At 40.7% G+C, this 7,834-nt stretch overlaps 1 protein-coding gene across 11 annotated transcripts in view; it reads right to left on the minus strand.

Annotated features, from left to right (window-relative positions):
• Positions 1–701: 701 nt before the first annotated feature.
• The window catches only part of DTNA (dystrobrevin alpha), a 226,914-nt gene continuing 219,781 nt past the window's right edge, over positions 702–7,834 (minus strand). For all 11 annotated transcript variants that reach the window (XM_027674327.1, XM_027674399.1, XM_027674392.1 and 8 more), the window contains one exon: positions 702–4,229. The gene's annotated coding sequence lies outside the window, so the exon portion shown is untranslated. The remainder of the gene's footprint in view (positions 4,230–7,834) is intronic.

Consider the following 7,834-nt stretch of genomic DNA (forward strand, 5'->3'; position numbering starts at 1 on the left):
TACCTCCAAGCACTGCATCGGGACACAAACTTGTTGCTTTAAGCAGGAGCTCTTGCCTTGCAACTCCATGCTCTTTTAGGTTAGCAACCAGTTGTAATTACCAACAACTGATATAGAAAGATATCTTCGAAGTGTAATTGGGAAAACAAAGACTTTATGTCCTTCTGCAATAAAACACGTGAGTGTGGATGGTAAAGCCATTCAAACGTGTCAGTTCCAAGGTCTCGCTCACTCTAAGGCCAGACAAACACAGTTGGTAAGAAAAAATCACACCATTTCAGGTAGTTTAGGTTCCTGAGGACCAGGGTCACCCCTCATAGCTCTGTACCAGGCACCTTGTCAGGCCCTGGTGTCTCTGCTTATGGTCAGTTTCATTGCTGTTAAGTGGATATGGGGGCAGGTATTTTACAGACAGGGGAACTGCATTTTCAGGATGTGAAACTGCTAAAGATATAGAAAATTAAGAAAGGAAGAAAGAAGAAACTGCTTGGGCCACTGAAAGCAGGTACTGCTCTGTGCCATGTTCAAAGCACTTCCGAAGGAGGTGCTCTTGTGAAGAGGAGACAATGTGGATGAAGCAAAGACTTCTTGCTGCACCATGGGGATGGAGTTTCCTTCCCTGCTAAAAGAAAACGCTGCTTGGGCTACATGGAACAGGACATCCCAAACCATAATAAGCCACAAACACGATGCTCCATAACTTCCTTTTAAAAATCTTTTTAATGAAGAAATAATTCCATTCCAAAATATAGACACACAATTAAATAGTTTAATCACCTCAAAATATAACATGTCCCCAGTAGGTTCCAACACACACACACAAAACAATACTTAACAGCAATACAAAAACCCCATACAATAGCAGTTCTGTTACAATACCAATGAATATCGTGACATCTTTAGTGTCTCTATATCTGTCTCAAGTGGTGTCAAGTACAGTAGTTTTAAAAATGTCTTACAGTTAGTAGCCTCAAGATGTAACTCCTCATACTTTTTAAATTTTTTTTGGTTCAAAGGTAAAAATGCCCTTTTGTCTTCAGGACACAGTGGAGTGCTTGTTGTTCACAGCTCCGTCTGCTGAATTGAACCAACGTGATTACAGCAACCCGAGGTTGCAATATTTACAAGGTCTATCTACAGTAATTGCCAAGAACCAATAAGGATGGGAGAAGATGACAACTGAAAGTAAAGGTGGACACACTTATGATAAATTATGATGCAACAATTTGGCTCATGCATATAAGAAAATACATATTATATCACAACAAAGGCCACACACCTTTTTATGCAGTTTAGTTAACATTACTACTTACAGACAACCCATTCTCCACCTTCGCTTTGGACATTCAAGGACCCTATACATCTTCACATCCCTGTCTCCTGATTCCAAACCACTGGTTTTCCTCCAGTGACAGTAAAACTACCCAGAGTTTTGACTGCTGTGGTGGGCCATTGGTAGTTAAGAAAAGGGCCACGCCAGGGACCTCTTCTGTAACTGTTTTAATGACCACAAACCACAACCAAAATAATATTCAACAAACAGACAAAGACCAGCTGGGTGAAAATGCAGCCAGCTTAACAGTTGGAAAATGCTTAAAATAGACATTTGGAGAGCTAAGTAAGAGGTGCTTCATCTCAGAGCTCCAGGGCATAAGGGATCCAGAACTCCAGCTCTAAGGGATCACCTTGTTGACACCAGCCTAAAAGAAAGGTGCTTGATTAGTGAACTTTAGTCGTTACTCCTAGTTCAGAAGCTCTTGCAATGGATTTAGTTTACTGCATCTATTTTAAGCATAGTGATAATGAGCACGCAGACATTAAGATGATGACAGGGATCTCTTACTCTGGGTACAGTTAAACATGACATGGGTAGAATTAATCAGCCATTGCATGTAGCTGTGTTCTAGCTTGTCTTCTTCCTGTTCAGAAAATGCTTGCTTGGAATCCTGAGCTGACAGCAATGTCTACAGGTTCACTGGAGTAGCTTCAGACATGGAGTGCTAGGCACTAGTGGAGGCTAACCCATTCCTGAGAGGAGGTTGGAGGAGGAGGCAGTGGAGGATATGGTGCCTGCCTTGCTAGGGTGGCACATACCCCAGGAGCAAAGACCAGTGATTGCAAAAATGAAAAGCTTACATGAAGATATCTAGAACCCTTAGTATGCATTTGGATGTCTGAGACCAAGCCCAGATATGCAAGGAGATGTGGACAAGAGATCTGCATACGCAATAAAACGATATGGAAGTGAAAAATGGCAGCAGCTCTTTCATACAGATACTCATTCCCTAACACATAGCGCCCAGGGAAACAGCCATGAGCCTGGAGAGTGCATGCAAACAAGTGGATTTACTGGGTTGAGCTACAATCTCATGTAAATATGGCAGCGCACATCCACGTCACCATGAAAGCAAGGACAGACAAGCCATGTTCACCTGCTTTAGATGGGTATCTCATCACTTGCTGTAGGCAAACTATGCTGGTGTGAAATATCTGTATGAAACACCACTGTTTTTAGGGCCGTTAGACAGTGTCACTCCAGATCAGCCAGGTACTGGAAGCCTAATGTTGTATTACGACAGTAAAATTACCTTGGCACAGAGGTGGTCCCGAGCTCATACACTGTGCAGCTCAGGAGGGCTGGGCAGCCAGCATGGAACATCTCCTGGTGTCCCTGACTGCTGCTGCTCCAGCTCTTGAGGGCCTGTCTCTGGTTTCTCTGCAGGGCAGTGCTATGTGCCATACAGGTGTCACCTTTATTTCCAAGCAGTGTGCTCTGGGGAGCACGTTACAGCTGATTTGTGTCAATCCCTGCTCAGGATATCTGTAGGTTTGTAGTCACAGCAGAGCAAACACTTCTTAGCCAGCAGTCTCACTGTCTAACCCACAATGGCCAGGTCAGTCTCCTTTCTCCTGAAATGCCTTGATACTGGAAAAATACTAAACCAGACCAATCTCCAATTCTGTAACTGTATGCCTGTCCTTTTGAAAAAATCCACCGCTCTTCTTGTGCTTTTCACTGATCGCTATTTCTCCGTCCAGCTCTGAAGGAGTCTCACTACACATTTCCAAGAGAGCATGCAGAACATCTGGTGGCTGGCTAAGGCAGTACACATTCGGAAATCAAAAGAGAACAGTTGCAAGCGCACTTTAAGCCTGTACATTTAAAGCTGAAGGCCTCGAAAATAACATAATGAAGGGGGGCGGGGAGGAGAGAAGGGGCAGAAAGATGGAAAGAGCCAGTTTGTTGAACACATGCCTACTAAAGCTAAAACATCAATGAAACAATACCATGGAGGATTATACGTAACATCAGTCAGTTCAGGGATCTTATGGCACCTGTGGTTTATAAACAGCTTTAGCAACGAGTATTTCAAAACATAGTTCACAGTTTTAAGAAGATCTGTGCTGATTTAAAAACTAGATTCTATATCATTTGAATGTCACCTTTTGTATATGATATCTATTTGGAAAAAAAATATTTACACTAACTTCTATGGCTGATTTGTTAGATTATTTTGAAAGAAACATTCCTAAGTTACACATTAGCCCTAAATTAGAGAAGTTTATTATTATTATTAATTATATTATTATAATTATTATTTTAGTACATTTTGTATAAGCCTTAATTTAAAGACTTGCAAACAAATTGCAAAGATAGTCTGGTACTTTGTTTTTTGGGCTACTAGATATATACACTCAGGAGTATTATTATTCAGTGTTAAATGCATAATTGTCACTTTTTATTTCATCTGTGGAAAAAAATGTACAGTGTATAGTAAACCAATCTACTAAAATCTCAAAGTATTCAGAAATCAAATGTCTATCTATAAACAGTATTGTCATTGTAAACTGAACAGGTTCAATATCATGTGCAAAGGGTTCACGTGAGTTATTAATACCACTGTCCTGTGTAACAGCAGTACGTACATCAGTCTGTTTGCTTCACCAGTAATGAGCCATGTTACAGATGTAGCTAATATAAGTTAGCTTTAAACAAAAGTCTTGTTGTCAAAAACACACATCTACAAGCTACAACTCTTAGAACAAAAGTACTGTGCTACAGTCCTCAGAACTTAGTTATGTGATTTTTTTGTCAAGAGACGCTGCACCTCTTGGTTCCATTCTTCTGTGAAGTTTGCAGCTGAGTTTTCTTCATCATCTGTCCGAAAGCAGCTCTCCTCATCATCAGTTCTTACGTAGCTTTCGTTGTCTGTCTGACTGCAGCTTCCCTGTTGAGAAATATTTAGGGAAGGTTTTTAAAGAGTGCTTATTTAAGATGCTGCACCCACACAGGCAGAGCAAGTAAAGCCTCTGAGTGCTGCTTTATTGAGAGAGAAAAGGAAAGGAGGAGCTGGCCAGTTCCTGTGATTACCCCTTCAGGAGTTAAGACAGGGAAAAAGCCATCCTACCTAGGTGAGCCATAGGTATTTGAGCTGTAAACAGGAACTTACAGGGTATGTGGGAAGTTGGAAACTTTCCTTGCCCTGGGCAAGAAGACTGTTACCTGCTCTGCTGAGGGACCCTGGGGTAACTCAGTCTACACTGACACAGACTTGCAGTGTTCCCATTTTTCCTTCCATTTTACCCTTCCAGGTCGTTCTATAAATAGCTGTTGGTAGCAAACCCATGGATTATTCCCCTTGAGCACAGTGTTCAGCCACTCGATTAACAGTCTCTCACCATCATGAGCATCCCCACACATATTACTTGCCCTGAGTATGTTTCACTCTCTCTAAAGGAACCTGTAGTTACTTAAGAGGATGATTTATGATAGCTCATAAATGGCCTAGTCCTCTGGTGCACCAGTTTCTCCTGGTGCTCCTCCGTATCCTGAAGCATCAGTGCGTATCTTAAATTCCTACAGAGGAGTCATCAGCATGTTAGTTGGTAATGGAAAATTCATGATAGATTACTGCTGCTCTTTCTCAGAACTATGTCAGGATCTACAGTCAGGTAATACTGCAAACTTCTGTTTTTGGCATGTTTATTGTAAGGACACTGTTTACACACTTGACTCTTCCAAAGTTAAGGAGCTCATCCCTTTTTCTCTTGAACTACCTCAGAGAGAAAATCCATTTGCATTGCACGAGATATGATAATAACAGCATAATACCACACCCTACTGACATGAATTCTTTTCTACTCATTTCAGGCATAAAGCTGGTCTACAAGATGGGAGATGAAAAGCAGATTACTTCAGCAAAAATAGTTAAATCTGATGAATAAGAAAGGTCAGGTAGAAGCTTGCTGCTTCTCCTTCCTGACACCATTTGATTGTATTAATTATTCAACCACAAACAATTCCATTCCATTCCCTAATACTTACGCATTCCAAATGGTATGATGATCTTAATTTAGTGTCTCCTTGTGTCAGGCAGTTACAAAAGACAGACACTAACATTTTGTTGACAAAAGGAAAGGAAACTTGCACTGCAAGTATAATGAGAGTTTCATAAAAAATGTCTGAGGTACATTTTAAATGATATGTTTTAAAAATCAGACATGCATCTGTACCGCTTAAGTCTGCAAACTTACTTGGAAATCTTAGTAAAGGAATATTTCACTCTTCACAATTCAGCCAAAAAATGAAAATGAAAGGCATGGAAGAGGTCAGTTCTCAGCTGCCCGAGACTGATTTTTACTGAATCAATTTCAGGGTTATGTAAATCATAGAATAATTTAGGTTGGAAAAGACCTCTAAGATCATTGAATCCAACTGTTAACCCAGGTCTCCCATGTTCACCACTAAACCATGTCCCTAAGTGCCACATCTACCTGCCTTTTAAATACCTCCAGGGATAGTGACTCAGCAACTACTTCCCTGAGGAGCCTGTTCCAGTGATGGGCAACTCTGTCAGTAACAAAATTTTTCCTAATATCCTAAAATATAGGAACATCTCATATTTCTTGACAAGTATCATTATAAACGACAAGAGTAAAATAAGAGGGGCCTGTGAAACATAGGAAGCATTAAGATGACATTGACAGTAATGCTAAGTATTTGGGTTTGCTTCACATTTTCTGGATAAATTACTTCTCTTTGGTGGAGTGTGGGAAGGGTTATTCTAAATTCTCTCAAGGCTTTTCTCTATTCCACAGCCAGCACTGGGATAGAGAGATTTTCATACAAGAAATAATGAGTACTAATGAACCTCAGAGCTTTAAATTCATTGCAACATTTTAGAAGTGCCAAAATTAATTCCAAGTCAAGACTCATATGATTTGTCATGATATAAAATTGTTTCTTGACCTTTTCTGTAATGGAATCCACAGGTTCTTTTCTGTTACTTATCATTCAGTGATTTTTCAGAAAACAGCCCTATCACTTGTGTAATTTTAGAACTGAATTCACTACACTAAAGTTGTTTCTTCCCCGTTAACTTGGCCACAGTTCTTTTACAGCTTTTTTTACACCTACATGCTAAGAAGAGGAGGACTTAAGGAGAAAAATAAAGAGGAAAACCAAAACATAACTGAGTGAATGTAGCAGACATTTTTAAAAATTACTGTGCTGCCAGCCTCCTGTTATTTTCAAATGGAATGGTCCCGATAATGCTGTTTTTTATGTATTTGTTCAGAAAAAAAAAACAAAAAGAGATGCTGAATCATTTAATTGTGCTAGTAGAGTATGACATACATATATGAGCAGTTCATCTACAGCCTGTATCCTTCTTCTTCACTGCTTCATCACTGGCTTAGGAGGAAGAGGCTGAAGAAACTGGGCTTGGGGCAGAAGTGTCAAGGGAGGATCAGTTAGCTATTTGAGGGGTATTTACAGGTATAACAAAGTAAAAATCTTGGCAGTGCTGAAGTACAGAAGAAAGACAAAGGCATTTTGGGAGGTTCAGCTTGGACATGAGGACAAAATAAAAGGTACAAGAAGGATGACACTGCCCAGGGAGGTGGTGAAATTTTTATCTCTGTAAGTTTTAATCTTTGCTAGAGAAAGCCATGGCTGACATGGTCTTGTGTTGGAGCTAGACCTGCATCAGGCGGGAGACTGGACCAAATGGCCTCTTGAGGGTCCAGTCAACCAACACACCAACCATCACTCACTCCCCTGTGATCTCCTGAGCTCCCGGCATGAAATCCGTGCAAGGAATAAACTGTAGTGTGTGAGCTGCTCTGAGTAGCAGCATTTAAGGCCCTAGAGCTGAAGAGAGGCCAGGGCACAGCTGGGAAATGAGACCTCAGGCTGTGGACACAGCAAATATAGCACCCACATGTCCATCAGCTGAGGGCTAGTAACCTGACTTGGACTCTGGGCTATGGATCCTGTGCCCCATCTTTTCCAAACAGTAAGTGGTGAAGTCCTCATTGCAAAGGACTGAAAATGTCAACAGCCAGTGAACTGCAATGCTAGCTTTAAAATCTTTCCTTCCCAGAAAAAAACATGGATGCAGGCCAATTGTGTCCTCACAGCATTTAAACAATTCATCTGTGCCCTTTGGCTTAGCCAACCCCAAGCCCTTCTCACAGTGGCACACTGGGTGGACTGGAATGACCACACCATCTCTCTACCAGCAGAGATACTCCTAATCTCTGCTGGTAAACATGAAAACAGAGTTTGGGGAAAAAAAAAGCAAGAGATGAGAAAAATATGGAAGTGTTACTCAGTAAGATTTCTGTCTTGGAAAAACAGTCAAGTTGAATATATAGTATTTTTTTAAGAATGCATTAATATAAAAAAAATTGAGAGGATTTGCAGGTTTTGTGTTTCAAAAAAACTCCACCTGTTTCAATACAAACCATTGAGGCACTTTTGCAGAGGAAAATGTCACCCACAGCCACTCAAAGCCCCAGATCCCACAACAGTTTATGTTATAAGGTTTTG

This window comes from Neopelma chrysocephalum, unplaced genomic scaffold (assembly GCF_003984885.1).
Source record: "Neopelma chrysocephalum unplaced genomic scaffold, ASM398488v2 Primary Assembly neopelma1_22, whole genome shotgun sequence".
Taxonomy (NCBI): domain Eukaryota; kingdom Metazoa; phylum Chordata; class Aves; order Passeriformes; family Pipridae; genus Neopelma; species Neopelma chrysocephalum.